This window comes from Physella acuta, unplaced genomic scaffold (genome assembly GCF_028476545.2).
Source record: "Physella acuta isolate Inbredline_101_S28 unplaced genomic scaffold, ASM2847654v3 ptg000113l, whole genome shotgun sequence".
NCBI lineage: Eukaryota > Metazoa > Mollusca > Gastropoda > Physidae > Physella > Physella acuta.
This window is the reverse complement of record NW_026731633.1, coordinates 174940-190158: the sequence shown is the minus strand read 5'-3', so window position 1 is coordinate 190158 and position 15219 is coordinate 174940. Positions and strand designations below refer to the sequence as shown.

At 34.6% G+C, this 15219-nt stretch overlaps 1 long non-coding RNA gene across 2 annotated transcripts; it reads left to right on the top strand.

Moving 5' to 3' along the window:
- LOC131934604 (uncharacterized) lies at positions 1-2969 on the top strand. Of its 2 annotated transcripts, none has more exons than XR_009385812.1 (3): positions 1-124; positions 1050-1172; positions 2662-2969. It is a non-coding gene; the product is annotated as an uncharacterized LOC131934604 (long non-coding RNA). The 2 variants fall into 2 exon arrangements; XR_009385813.1 differs by having other exon boundaries at positions 1050-1197.
- The last annotated feature ends 12250 nt before the right edge of the window (positions 2970-15219 follow it).

Genomic DNA, 15219 nt, shown 5'->3' with positions numbered 1-15219 from the left:
CTTTAGCCCAGACAGATTGAAGATGATTCTAGCTGAAAGGTCGTATCAACAGTGAAAATGAAAATTGTTTTTTTACTGCTGCTTGCTCTTGTATTTTATGGTGACTCAGTTCAAGCTATGTATGGTTAAGTACAAGTTCAGCTCCTATATCGAACTCTGTCATTATACCTTTAAGATTTTGCTAGTGGATATGTCTCGGCGTTTTTTTTATAGTAGATACTTGTCGAATTTATTTAATGAGAATGTATATGCCGCTTGTAAAAGTATATATATATATATATATATATATATATATATATATATATATATATATATATATATATATATATATATATATATATATATATATATATATATATATATATATATATATATATATGTGTGTATATATATATATATATATATATATATATATATATATATATATATGTGTGTGTGTATATATATATATATATATATATATATATATATATATATATATATATATATATATATATATATATATATATATATAATTTATATGAATTAATCTATTATTTTTAGTGTAGAGTTGAAATATATATTTTTATGTAAATAGAAAATAACGTTTTGAAGAATATTGTTAAGTGTTGAAAATGTTTGTTAAAAAAAGTTCGATTTTAACTTCTATTATCTACCTGATATGGATTTATTTCGTATGTGTCAGGTAATTGTGAGATTAAAATATTTCAATTTAAACGACCCGTTGTATTTTTCGGTTTTTTATTGTTAAACTAAGCTTTTTTTTAAATTTAAGCTAACAATAAGTATGACATTTTTTTTTAATGGTTAGGCTAATTTACTTTTTTTAATTTAAGGTAAAAATTAGTATAATATTTTAGTTTTTAATTTTTAGGCTAAACTTTTTTTTTAAATTTAATCTAACAATGAGTATAATATTTTTGCTTTTTTATTATTAGGCTAAACTATTTAAACTTTAAGCTAAAAAGGTGTATGTATGTATCTGGTTGCCATGCTGAGCTTCCTATATAGACGTTAACAATGAGTGTGTTTAATCTTGTAACGGTCAGAGTGCCACCATAGGAAGATGACATACCTACACGGTGATGTAGTCAAAGATGATATGTTACATCCCTGCTTGTGCCTGCTCGGTGCCATCATTTGCAATTAACAGCTTCATCTACGGTAACGATGTAAGCTCAGCATACTGTGTTACTGGTAACTAGTGCTAACTATTTGTTGCTTCAGTGATAAGTCAGATAGTGTGGGCTAATTTGATGTATTCATTGGCTTGTGATAAATCAGATACTGTGGGTTTATGTGTTGTATTCGTTGCCTTCTTGTGATAAATCAGATACTGTGGGCTTATGTGATGTATTCGTTGACTTTTTGTGATAAATCAGATAGTGTGCGCTTATGTGGTGTATTCGTTGGCTTGTTGTTATATATCAGATAGTGTGGGCTTATATGATGTATTCGTTGGCTTGTTGTGATAAATCAGATAGTGTGGGCTTATGTGATGTATTCGTTGGCTTGTTGTGATAAATCAAATAGTGTGGGCTTATGTGATGTATTCGTTGGCTTGTTGTGATAAATCAGATAGTGTGGGCTTATGTGATGTATTCGTTGGCTTGTTGTGATAAATTAGATTGTGTGGGCTTATGTGATGTATTCGTTGGCTTGTTGTGATAAATCAGATTGTGTGGGCTTATATGATGTAGTCGTTGGCTTGTTGTGATAAATCAAATAGTGTGGGCTTATGTGATGTATTCGTTGGCTTGTTGTGATAAATCAGATAGTGTGGGCTTATGTGATGTAGCCTATTCGTTGGCTTGTTGTGATAAATCAGATAGTGTGGGCTTATGTGATGTATTCGTTGGCTTGTTGTGATAAATCAGATTGTGTGGGCTTATATGATGTATTCGTTGGCTTGTTGTGATAAATCAGATAGTGTGGGCTTATGTGATGTATTCGTTGGCTTGTTGTGATAAATCAGATAGTGTGGGCTTATATGATGTATTCGTTGGCTTGTTGTGATAAATCAGATAGTGTGGGCTTATATGATGTATTCGTTGGCTTGTTGTGATAAATCAGATTATGTGGGCTTATATGATGTATTCGTTGGCTTTTTGTGATAAATCAGATTATGTGGGCTTCTGTGATGTATTTATCGAGTTCAGAGCCCAACAAGAACAATTTTGGATGGTTCATTAAATATTTAAAAAATTAGGTGCGATGTAACTAACATAACTGTGGCTATATGATGTGAATAGTTTGTTTTTTGTCGCACTTTATTGAAGACCGGACGTATTTGATAATTTCTTTGTATATTTTGAAAAAGGCAAAGAAAAGTTTGCTAATGGAGACTTAAAGTTTAAGAGAGATTTTAAGAGAGATTTCGCCATTCAATTGGCTAACATAAATTATAAGGAAATTCCGCACATGCGCATTAAATATTGTGTTAACAATATTTTGTACGCGATACTGTAAAAACAAATTGACCCGAAAGTATTAATATTTAATAGAAAATTTATTAAAATATGACCAAATTTACCATAGAAATTTATTTGTTCCCTGAAATAAATTATCAAAATAAAGTTTACTTAAAATGCTCTTTGCTTTGTATTAATTATAATTAATTTATTCATCAAAGTTAAACCAAATAATTTTCTTCCTGCGCAGATTATCTGGATTTTGTAACGTGACTGTCTACTGAAAGAAAAAAAAAAAAGATAAAATAAACTGAAACATGCTTGCTCACTGATTAAACAAAGACGTGTATTTTTAATCAGCAACGGTCACTAGTTATTAAAATTATAAGGCCTAGGTATTTTGATAGAATAAGTGTTTAATTTTTTCTGTCTCTTTTAGTGGATTGAAAATGTATGAATAAAAAAGTAATGTTGCTTTTAGGATTTGCATTTGGTCAAAATTCTTGTGTTACTAAAAATCTATATATTATGCATTCTCGAATAAAAATAAAAGAGATTTTCAAAAAGACGATGTATACGTTGTTTTTTTTTTTTCATACAGGAATTGCTATTGTATTTTAGGTTTCTAAAATACCCATAATGCGGTTAAGTAGAAGAAATTTCATACATTGGTATAAATCCTTTTCTCTCTATTAATCAAGTGACGTAACTTAGCCGGTGAAAGTTTTAATTTTTTCGGAAAATAAAATCTTTGTTCTGATGAGGCTCGACAGCAGGCGACAGCAACTCTTCTAGGAAAGACAACTCCAAAATCAAACAGCTGCTGCCTTGTAAATTGTTCTTGGTTGCACAAACGCTATGGAAGCAAATCCAAAAACTAAAAGCAGGCTAAAATCGGAGTCAACGGCATGTATCTATGCATAACCAGTTGACCAGTAGATCTATATTTAATTGTGTTGGAGGAACCTCTACTAACAATAAAATTAAGAACGCAGAAGAAGACCTCAACTGATGCACCTTTTCATACAAGCGTGAGCTTTGAAATGCCATTTTTATATTTTTATACCAAGGAAACACTTGGTGCACAATTTTTATGCAACTCTCCACTGAAAGAGCATGAGTAATCGTTATTATCTGACCCAACACACCCAAGACCCACCTAATTATTTAACTTTATGTTTGATAGTTAGATCATTTGTGTCTCTCTGACCCAACAATATCACGACGTGACTATTTAGTTGGCTAAGTACTGTTGACAGGCTATTAGGAAATGCGTGATATCGATTTAATAACAAATTATTGTCTAGCTTTAAGTACACGACAGACGCATTGTTAGATTAGTCTAAACATCAATTTGTTGCTTCAGGCTTTAGCTCAGTCTTAATATCAAGGTGTTGCTTCAGACTTTAGCTCAGCATTAAGATCAATGTGTTGCTTCAGACTTTAGCTCAGTCTTAATATCAAGGTGTTGCTTCAGACTTTAGCTCAGTCTTAAGATCAATTTGTTGCTTCGGACTTTAGCTCAGTCTTAAGATCTGATTTAGACCTTTAGCTCAGTCTTAAGATCTGATTTAGACTTTAGCTCAGTCTTAAGATCTGATTTAGACTTTAGCTCAGTCTTAAGATCAATTTGTTGCTTCAGACTTTAGCTCAGTCTTAAGATCAAGGGGTTGCTGGAGAGCCTAACCCCACATACTGTCAAAGATTATTTTTAAACTGCAAGCTCATTTTATCACTCAGCATGATGACAATGTTGTATTTACTTTTGCTAGCTCTGGTTATTTGCTGTGCCGCATCTTCAGAGCAATATGGTAAAGTCAAATTTAACTTCATAAATCGATCTCTAATGTGTTTCCAATAATTTATTGTCTTTACAACTATGTCGGTGTTTTTCTTCGAGTAGATTATTGTCAAATTAATTCAATCTAAATTTACAAATTGCTTGTAAATGTTAAAAAATATATGTAATTAATATTATTGAGTGTTCTGTTAAGAAAAATGTTCATATAACTAAAAAAGGCTATTGAAGAACACTTATTAGTATTTTTTTTTAATTTAAAAACTGTTTGATAAATAACAGATTTTATCAGTTAATCATCTACCTGATATAGGTATATTTAAAATATTATTTTGTATGTGGTGGGTACTTCTTATATTTGAATATCTAAATTTAAACTAACAATTAGTAGTGTGCTCTGCTATTTATTTATTAGTTAATCCCCGCTAACACACTGTGTTCTGTCTTGTAAGTACCAGAGTGCCCGTACATAAAGTTGACATACCTACCCAGAGGTGAGGGTTTAACTCCCTGCTATTGCCTGCTGGGGTCCATTATTTGCTGATTACACCTTCACCCAGGTCAGTGATGTAGGGAGGTCAAGGTTTTACAGGTAACTAATGTTAACATTTCTTTACTGCTGTTATAATTGAGATGAGGTGGGTTCATGTGATGTAATCTTTGCCAGAGGCGTAGCGACCCTTCTCGGCGCCCGGGGAAAAACTTTTCGATTTGCAGCCCCCCCTCAAACTTTCGATTTGCACCCCCCCCCCCTCGAGATTTCCATTTGCACCCCCCCCCCTCAAACTTTCGATTTGCACCCCACTCAACCTTTCAATTTATTTTTCCAACCCATTTTGGCGCCCCCCTAAGGTCGGCGCCCGGGGACATATGTCCCCCCCCCGCCCCCCCCATTCGCTACGCTACTGATCTCTGCCTTGTTGTAAGCGTCGTATTTCGATCAGTGAGTTTAGTAAATTTTGTTATTTTTTAAATCTAATATGTACTGGTGTTGTCACTTCCGTCGTGCTTATAACGACGTGTTGGCTGGTATTTGTGGTCTCGCGGTAGTGTTACTAAGCATGTAGTTTATATAACATTGTCGTATGTTACGTAGGGTAGTTAGTAGATATTTTTCTATGTGTAATATATAACATTGTCTTGTGTTTCAATACACGTTCTTCCTTCGCAGATAATCAGGTTCTCGTTAAGTGACCATCTGTAGAGAAAACAACACAACTTAAAATTGATCAGAAATATGATATTTGCTGGCAGATTAAACTGAGATATGTATTTGAACATAAAGCTGACTTGATCTAAAGAGTAATTTACCTTTATTCCAAATTCACTATTAAAATTGCATTGAGAAATAGGTATTTAATAGAAATAAGTGTTTCTTTTTTCTTGCCCATTAAGCAGATTGGAAATTTATGAATAAACATTTCATGTTAATTTATCTTTTTCAATAAAATGTGTTAATAGGCGTGTGTCAGTTGTAAGAAAAATTGAACAATATTTTGGTTATGTCCCCTACTACAGGGGGAAAATACATTGTCATTGTTACTTTCCCACACTGACATTTATTTTTATTTTTTAGTGGGGGTTGCTGAATTGTATGTTTATTTTAGGCAATCGGGTATAATTTTTTATAAGGATCTGATGAACGTTCTCAGGCCTTTCTGTTCTTGCTGTTAAAACAGTACACACATTCCTCAGTGTGTTATTTAAACATGGTGTGGTGTTGAAACAACTCTAAATCTAGTGTTATGAGCGTATTGGCGATTGGCTTGTTCCATGAAGAAAATATACCTGCGTGATGCTGAGCCCTTTCTCTTTAGACTTGGTTCACCCATACACCTGATCTAATATATAAAAAGAAATCAACTTTTATAAAAAAAATATTTCTTGAATATGTATTTATTTATTTATATTATTTTTGTTTATTTATGCGACTCGACGTGATACCAAGATTCTGGTAAGTCAGGTAACTCCGGAAATGCCAGATATAAAAATGTTTGGTTACAGTTACTGGACATTCTTACCTGTGTGACACTGTAATGCCGTTCTGGAAATTCCTTTCAATAAAATCGGAAAAAGCACCATGCGATTTTTAATCAATTAGCTATCCCGTTTAAGCGAACATTTTTTTCCCGAAAACTGACCAAAGTTGGGGGGGGGGGGGGTTATTATACAGAGGTCGAGCAGGATGTAAAATTGTTGGTTGACTTTTAGCGGGGATTCCGGATCTAAGAATGTAGATGTAGGATACCATGTTCCAATGTTATGTCTGCAGGCGACAACCACCCAGCTTGGAGAGTAAACACACAAACAAAACAACTGCACATTGTTCTTGGGCGGACACTATTTCAAAAAGACAAAACGTCGACACGTATTACTTAATTTTGTTGAAGGAAATTATTTACATTATAAAAAAGAAAAGAAGAAGAGAAAATGGCTTTTAGAGAGGCGACATAAGCTAATCTTTATTTAGCTAATAATCAAAAGGGCATAGGTCATATAAAGCCAGAACTTTTCAATTAACCCCTTTTACATGAGGCTAGAGACCTACCTGAAAGAATTATAGGCTAGTACTAATTAATGTTGAAATCGAAGTGTAAATAAATAACAACATAAATGTCTTCTTACACGAGACTAGGGACCTCTTTGAATGAATGAATAGGTTATTCCAAGATAATGTTGTAAACAAAGTGAAAATAAATGTCATACAATTGTCAAAATCAATGTTAAAGGCTACGACTATAGCTACGCCTACGCCAAAAATGATTAATTAAAGATAACACCAACTACAGCCAATGTGCGCAAGTAAGTCCACTTGATCAAGGGGAGGGGGGGGGGGGAGGGGGGATTGCCAAAAGCGTCAATGTTGCCTAGCTTTTATACAAAAATTATTATTTTTTGTAATAAAAAAGGATATTTTACAAAACAAGGTGTTTTGAACAATCTAGATTGAACAGTTTTTATATATGTTGACCAGAGTGTGACGTTTAATGAGTGATAATACCAGCGTATCTAACACACACTTGGGTACGTAAGTCACGAACATTTATAACGGGGCTGTTCTATAATGGGTCACAGTGATAGTGATAGTACATGAAAGCTAGACCATCTTCCGACTGTCACACTGATGATACATAAATGCTAGAACATCTTCCGAGTGTCACACTGATGGTATACATGAATGCTAGAACATCTGCCAAAGTCACACTGATAATACATAGATGTTAGAACATCTGCCACAAGTCACACTGATGATACATAGATGTTAGAACATCTGCCAAAAGTCACACTGATGATACATAGATGTTACAACATCTGCCACAAGTCACACTGATAATACATAGATGTTAGAACATCTACCACAAGTCACACTGATGATACATAGATGTTAGAACATCTGCCACAAGTCACACTGATGATACATAGATGTTAGAACATCTGCCACAAGTCACACTGATGATACATAGATGTTAGAACATCTACCACAAGTCACACTGATGATACATAGATGTTAGAACATCTGCCACAAATCACACTGATGATACATAGATGTTAGAACATCTGCCAAAAGTCACACTGATGATACATAGATGTTAGAACATCTGCCACAAGTCACACTGATGATACATAGATGTTAGAACATCTGCCACAAGTCACACAGATGATACATAGATGTTAGAACATCTGCCACAAGTCACACTGATGATACATAGATGTTAGAACATCTGCCACAAGTCACACTGATGATACATAGATGTTAGAACATCTGCCACAAGTCACACTGATGATACATAGATGTTAGAACATCTGCCACAAGTCACACTGATGATACATAGATGTTAGAACATATGCCACAAGTCACACTGGTGATACATAGATGTTAGAACATCTGCCACAAGTCACACTGATGATACATAGATGTTAGAACATCTGCCACAAGTCACACTGATGATACATAGATGTTAGAACATCTGCCAAAAGTCACACTGATGATACATAGATGTTAGAACATCTGCCACAAGTCACACTGATGATACATAGATGTTAGAACATCTGCCACAAGTCACACTGATGATACATAGATGTTAGAACATCTGCCAAAAGTCACACTGATGATACATAGATGTTAGAACATCTGCCACAAATCACACTGATGATACATAGATGTTAGAACATCTGCCAAACGTCACACTGATGATACATAGATGTTAGAACATCTGCCAAAAGTCACACTGATTATACATAGATGTTAGAACATCTGCCAAACGTCACACTGATGATACATAGATGTTAGAACATCTGCCACAAGTCACACTGATGATACATAGATGTTAGAACATCTGCCACAAGTCACACTGATGATACATAGATGTTAGAACATCTGCCACAAGTCACACTGATGATACATAGATGTTAGAACATCTGCCACAAGTCACACTGATGATACATAGATGTTAGAACATCTGCCACAAGTCACACTGATGATACATAGATGTTAGAACATCTGCCAAAAGTCACACTGATGATACATATATGTTAGAAAATCTGCCACAAGTCACACTGATGATACATAGATGTTAGAACATCTGCCACAAGTCACACTGATGATACATAGATGTTAGAACATCTGCCACAAGTCACACTGATGATACATAGATGTTAGAACATCTGCCACAAGTCACACTGATGATACATAGATGTTAGAACATCTGCCACAAGTCACACTGATGATACATAGATGTTAGAACATCTACCACAAGTCACACTGATGATACATAGATGTTAGAACATCTGCCACAAATCACACTGATGATACATAGATGTTAGAACATCTGCCAAAAGTCACACTGATGATACATAGATGTTAGAACATCTGCCACAAGTCACACTGATGATACATAGATGTTAGAACATCTGCCACAAGTCACACTGATGATACATAGATGTTAGAACATCTGCCACAAGTCACACTGATGATACATAGATGTTAGAACATCTGCCACAAGTCACACTGATGATACATAGATGTTAGAACATCTGCCACAAGTCACACTGATGATACATAGATGTTAGAACATCTGCCACAAGTCACACTGATGATACATAGATGTTAGAACATCTGCCAAAAGTCACACTGATGATACATAGATGTTAGAACATCTGCCAAAAGTCACACTGATGATACATAGATGTTAGAACATCTGCCACAAGTCACACTGATGATACATAGATGTTAGAACATCTACCACAAGTCACACTGATGATACATAGATGTTAGAACATCTGCCACAAGTCACACTGATGATACATAGATGTTAGAACATCTGCTAAAAGTCACACTGATGATACATAGATGTTAGAACATCTGCCACAAGTCACACTGATGATACATAGATGTTAGAACATCTGCTAAAAGTCACACTGATGATACATAGATGTTAGAACATCTGCCACAAGTCACACTGATGATACATAGATGTTAGAACATCTGCCACAAGTCACACTGATGATACATAGATGTTAGAACATCTGCCAAAAGTCACACTGATGATACATAGATGTTAGAACATCTGCCAAAAAAGTCACACTGATGATACATAGATGTTAGAACATCTGCCAAAAGTCACACTGATGATACATAGATGTTAGAACATCTGCCACAAGTCACACTGATGATACATAGATGTTAGAACATCTGCCACAAGTCACACTGATGATACATAGATGTTAGAACATCTAGAAGCAACCGGATAGTATGTTAAGACACAGTTAGTAATGGCTTATTAAGTCTTTATAAATATAAAGATTACAGCTGGAATCTATAAGAAGTGTATTCGTGTATCAAAAAGACATACTGCTCTTAAACTAATAGTTGAACATGCTTTTCTACATAAAAATTAAATTATAATAGCGCTATGTTAGCCCAAGTTTGTTAAAATAATATGTATCGATTATATTATAACTACGTTAAACCCATGTTATGTTTTAACATTGGAATATTTTGTCTGGAATATTTTAGTCTGGAATATTTAGTTCGAGATTTTTTTCCTGAGATACTTTGTCGTGGAACCCAATTATGCCTTAGATAATCTTTCATCAAAGAAAAATCAACGTGTTTTGCGTACGTTGGGGTTCTATTTTCTTATGTTAAAGCGTCCAAGTCACTATCTGTACCCAGCCGCTGCCCATAGATTTTATTTATGCTGCACTGTGGATAGAGCGGATTTTGCAAGCTGTTTGATTATAACTCGAAAGTTAGTTGAACTGTTTAGGTTAAGCTATCTTGTACAGTTTGATTAACTTACTGTGTTTTTATGTTAAGCTATCTCCTACAGTCACCGTGTCGGGGTTCTCTGTTTAAACTCTGTATTGCCTAACTTAAACGCAATGTGTTAGGGTTAAACTCTATTGTACTGTTAGTTAACCTCACTATGTTTGAGCTTAACTCTCGTGTACGAGTTAAACTTTATCTGATAGGGCTAGACTGGTTGGGTAAATTAGCCACAATGTGTTGAATAAACTCTCTTATCTTTACAGTTGATTATTTACACCTGTATCTATCAAATTAAAACAAATGTAAGCCTATTGGCGTATATGTTAAGAACAGCCTCGTATGTGTCTTAAAATAGTGTTTAAATAAGTCATTTCGGATTTTAGTTCTGTTATCGTGTTTTCTAAAAAAAATATTATCAACTGTAAAATGTATTACGTAATCTTACACAATAGTTTTCTAGATCTACAAGGCGAATATATATATAGGTGTAACGAATTATTAGAGCGTAAAATACGTGTACACCAGTAAACGTTAAGAAAGTTCAGACACATTTTCTAAAATCAGTTCTAGACTAGAAGGGACCAGGTAAGCCAAGGTTTTAACAGCTATTTGTTTATGTTTGTTTATGTTTTCATCTTTGCTTGCTTTGTTTGCGGTATCTTTCTTAAATGTATAAAGGATTATAAACATCGATCTATTTAACATATTGAATATGAACTATAATTAACAGAACTGTCCATTCGAGTCAATGTAGCTAAATTTAAGCCTTGGATTTACCCAGGAAGCAAAACATAAGAAATAAACGGGAAAGCGTGATTGATTTTCTTTGGTTTACTTGGAAAATTTGTGACATTTTCGTGAAATAAGTGGATCATAAACTGAAATCAATTCTATGATCAGCGATTGAAATCATGTATGCGATCAATGACAAACGAAACTATTTCGACCTAAGACTATTGTAAATCTGTGTGATCAAAAATAAACTCAGAATTTCAAATGGACCTAAGACTAATGTAAAACTATGTGATCAATGACAAACGAAACAATTTCACATAGACCTAAGACTAATGTAAAACTATGTGATCAATGACAAACGAAACAATTTAACATAGACCTAAAACTAATGTAAAACTATGTGTTGAATGACAAACGAAACAATTTAACATAGACCTAAGACTAACGTAAAACTATGTGATCAATGACAAACGAAACAATTTCACATAGACCTTAGACTAATGTAAAACTATGTGATTAATGACAAACGAAACAATTTCACATAGATTCTAGACCTAAGACTAATGTAAAACTATGTGATTAATGACAAACGAAACAATTTCACATAGATTCTAGACCTAAGACTAATGTAAAACTATGTGATCAATGACAAACGAAACAATTTCACATTGACCTAAGACTAATGTTAAACACATTCGCCACACACAGACCACCTGTATTGACCCACCTGTTGCGACATTATTCAGGCGTTAATGTGCCTAGTGTAGCGTGACGAAGAGGCACAAAACGTCATCGATCTACTCACCGTGTCATGTGGCTAACGATGTGAATCGTTGGACGAGTTTGCTAAAGTAGTCGTTTGGTCCTTTTGGTAATCTATACATATGTCGGATTTTTTAACAATGCAGTAATTAGCAAGACCTAAAGTAGGCGTTTGGTCATTTTGTTTGCAACATTGTAGAAGATACAGAGGATGCAGTGTGATGGTGCAGGATATTTGCCTTAGGTAAATCAGTTGATAAAACTGTCAAATTATCCAACGAAGTATAATTGCGTAAAGTGTGATACTTTCACAAACCACGCGTATTTATTTGACTACTGTTTTCCCAATTCTTATTCGGGTGGGGGGGGGGGGGGGGGAGAGAGAAGGGGCGTAAAACTTACTGATATCATGTGTAAAACATTATTTGTATTCGGAATCAAATATTTAGTGTTTGATAAGTATACTTTGATAAATGAAAGGAATTATCTATGGTGTAATAAATGCATCCGTTGTTTTTTTAATTATATATTTTCTCACAATGTCGCACAAGTAGTCAGTCAATTAGCTCGGCTTGCCGTTGAAATAAACTTCATTACCTAGCCTCGAAAGACCACCTTTCCTCAATCAACTTGTCGTAGTATTATTTATCGTATGATATTAATAACAAGATGGCGGTTGAAGAGAGGTTGATTAGAGGCAGAATAATGGTTGCATGATAGCACCCGGATGGCCTGTGGCAAGGCGGGTCGCTAGAATAAATGTAAAATAACGTCGTCACTTGGTCGCTGAGTGAGGCAGATGGTTATTTGAACAACAACGGAAATAAAGCTACGTGACAGTAGGTTAATCTAAAGGTGGTACTTAATTGTACATCTAATTAATTTGACACGTGTGCTTCACGCTAGTTTAAACTAGTTAACATTTTGTCTTACATCTAGTGTGGCGGTAGCAACCATTTTTGTGTAAAGGTCGTTTTTTTTTTACTTTAGACCATTTTCTGTGAAGGCATAGTTTTACTGCCGATCATTTTTGTGTGAAGGTCTATTTTTACTTTAGACAATTTTCGTATGAAGGTATATTTTTACTTTAAATTATTTTCGTGTGGACCTATATTTACTTACAACTAGTTTTGTGTGAAGACCTATATTTATTTACAACAAATTTTGTGAAGACCTATATATTTAATGAGACTATGTGTGTGTGAAGACTATATATATATTTACAATTATTTTTTGTGTGAAGACATATTTATTTACATTTATTTTTGTGTGAATACATTTAATTACAAGTATTTTTGTGTGAAGACATATTTAATTACAATTATTTGTATGTGTGAAGACATATTTATTTACAATTATTTTTTGTGTGAAGACATATTTATTTACAATTATTTTTTGTATGAATACGCGAAAAAGTTTTACGACGAGGTTGGATCGATTATAAATCGACAGGTTAAACAACGTTTTATGAGTTTCCAATTTTTAAAAATAATAAATGCATGCCTATATATTAAAATATATATTTAGCGCTATCTATTAAAATTAGCATAAGATTTAAATGTATTTATTTCAACAGGAAAAGAAAACTTCTACAAAAAAAAACAACGAATATTTTAGTGGATGTGGTCAAACCAAGCGACGGATCAGCTAGAAAATTCGATTGTGGGGAATTTCGACTAGCAAGCGCTTTTGCAGTTTGGGTGGATCTCTACAACTCGCCTTTAATTCGCAGCAGTGGATGAGCTGTGGACTCAGCTCTTTGTTTTCCCAGCCATTTGCATAGTTTGAAAATCAAGAGTTTTCTCTTTGTAAAAATAGAATTACTTAACATTTATATTTAAAGCAACTGATATAAAAAGAAAGATTTTTATTATAAGTGTAAAATAATGCATTGGTTGATACGATTCGTGAGCTGTATTACGTGGATTTTGGCTTTATCCACTGTCGTCAGGTCTCATACCGTTTCACTGACCACATCCGGCGGAAGTTGTGGCCTCAGACAGAAGTTGGTGCCAGACACACAGACGTGTGCCCCGTGTGACGCCGGCACGTTCATGGATCAGACGACACACAACTCTACCGTCTGCTGGCCGTGCTCTCTTCCCGCCATCTCCAGACTGGAGGTCGTGTTGAACGTCTGCACGTCACAGTCTGACGTCATCGTTGGGTGTGTGCCTGGCTACTTCCGGTCAGGACAGGTGTGTAGTCCGTGTTCTCACTGCGCTGTAGGTCAGGTGGTCGAGAGAATGTGCAGCAACACCAGTGACAGTGTGTGTTCAGATCCCAGTGCCGGAACTAGGGGAAACATGAACGGATATAATGCTAGACCAGTCCTGGAGGAAGTTAGTTGTTTGCCGCTTTTTGTCACATTCGCTGCTGTGGGAGGTGGTATTGCTTTTATGGCTGTAGCTATGGCTTTGTGTTATGTGAACAAAATTAACAGCAGTCGGCTCAGACTTACAGCCAAGTAAAGACCTAATTAACATAAACTCACAATGACAGCTGCCAGTAATTACTGCCAGTGGTAATTGACAGCTGTGGTGACTCATTTTAGCTAAGTGTTTAAAAACTATGTTGTGCTATGTTACTTTGCCTAGAATTATGTTTGTAGTAGGCTTATTTTCCATACTAAATGTATGTGTTGTTGGTTTCGTTATTGTATTTATTGTTAAGTATTGTTAGTAAATTAACGTCCTTTTGTATTATATGTATATATTATGGTTACGTCCCTTAAGTGTGTTATGTATGCGTCTGAGCAAGACGAAGGATCTCAACCATGTTGGTCTGACACTGTTATCTTCCTGCTTAATTAAGTTCTCAGAAGTAAGCCAGACGTCTTATAGAGCTGTGTTTTAACTAGCCGGTACCCAACAACATGCTAAGTTATGTAACACATTAATTACCCATTGAAGTGTTGTAAAATTCATGTTATATTCGTTTATTAACATTTGGTGTATTCTTGTAGATTTAAAAAACTGTTCTATAATTAGCTGATAATAATCCACGTCAACGCTTGTATTAGAATATCTCTTCTTCGGACAAGCTTCACTGACCCGGTTGTGTTATATATAGACTATGACGTCTTCCCATACCCGGGAATTCCCTGTCATCAATAAAAATAGATGTGCTTCTAGTTCTAGGAAACGTTTTTCTTTTGTTGGTTTATTCTGCTAATGCCAAAGCATTACTGAATTTCACCTTTAATCTTAGCAGTGCCTAAATTACTTCTAAAACACTTAAAG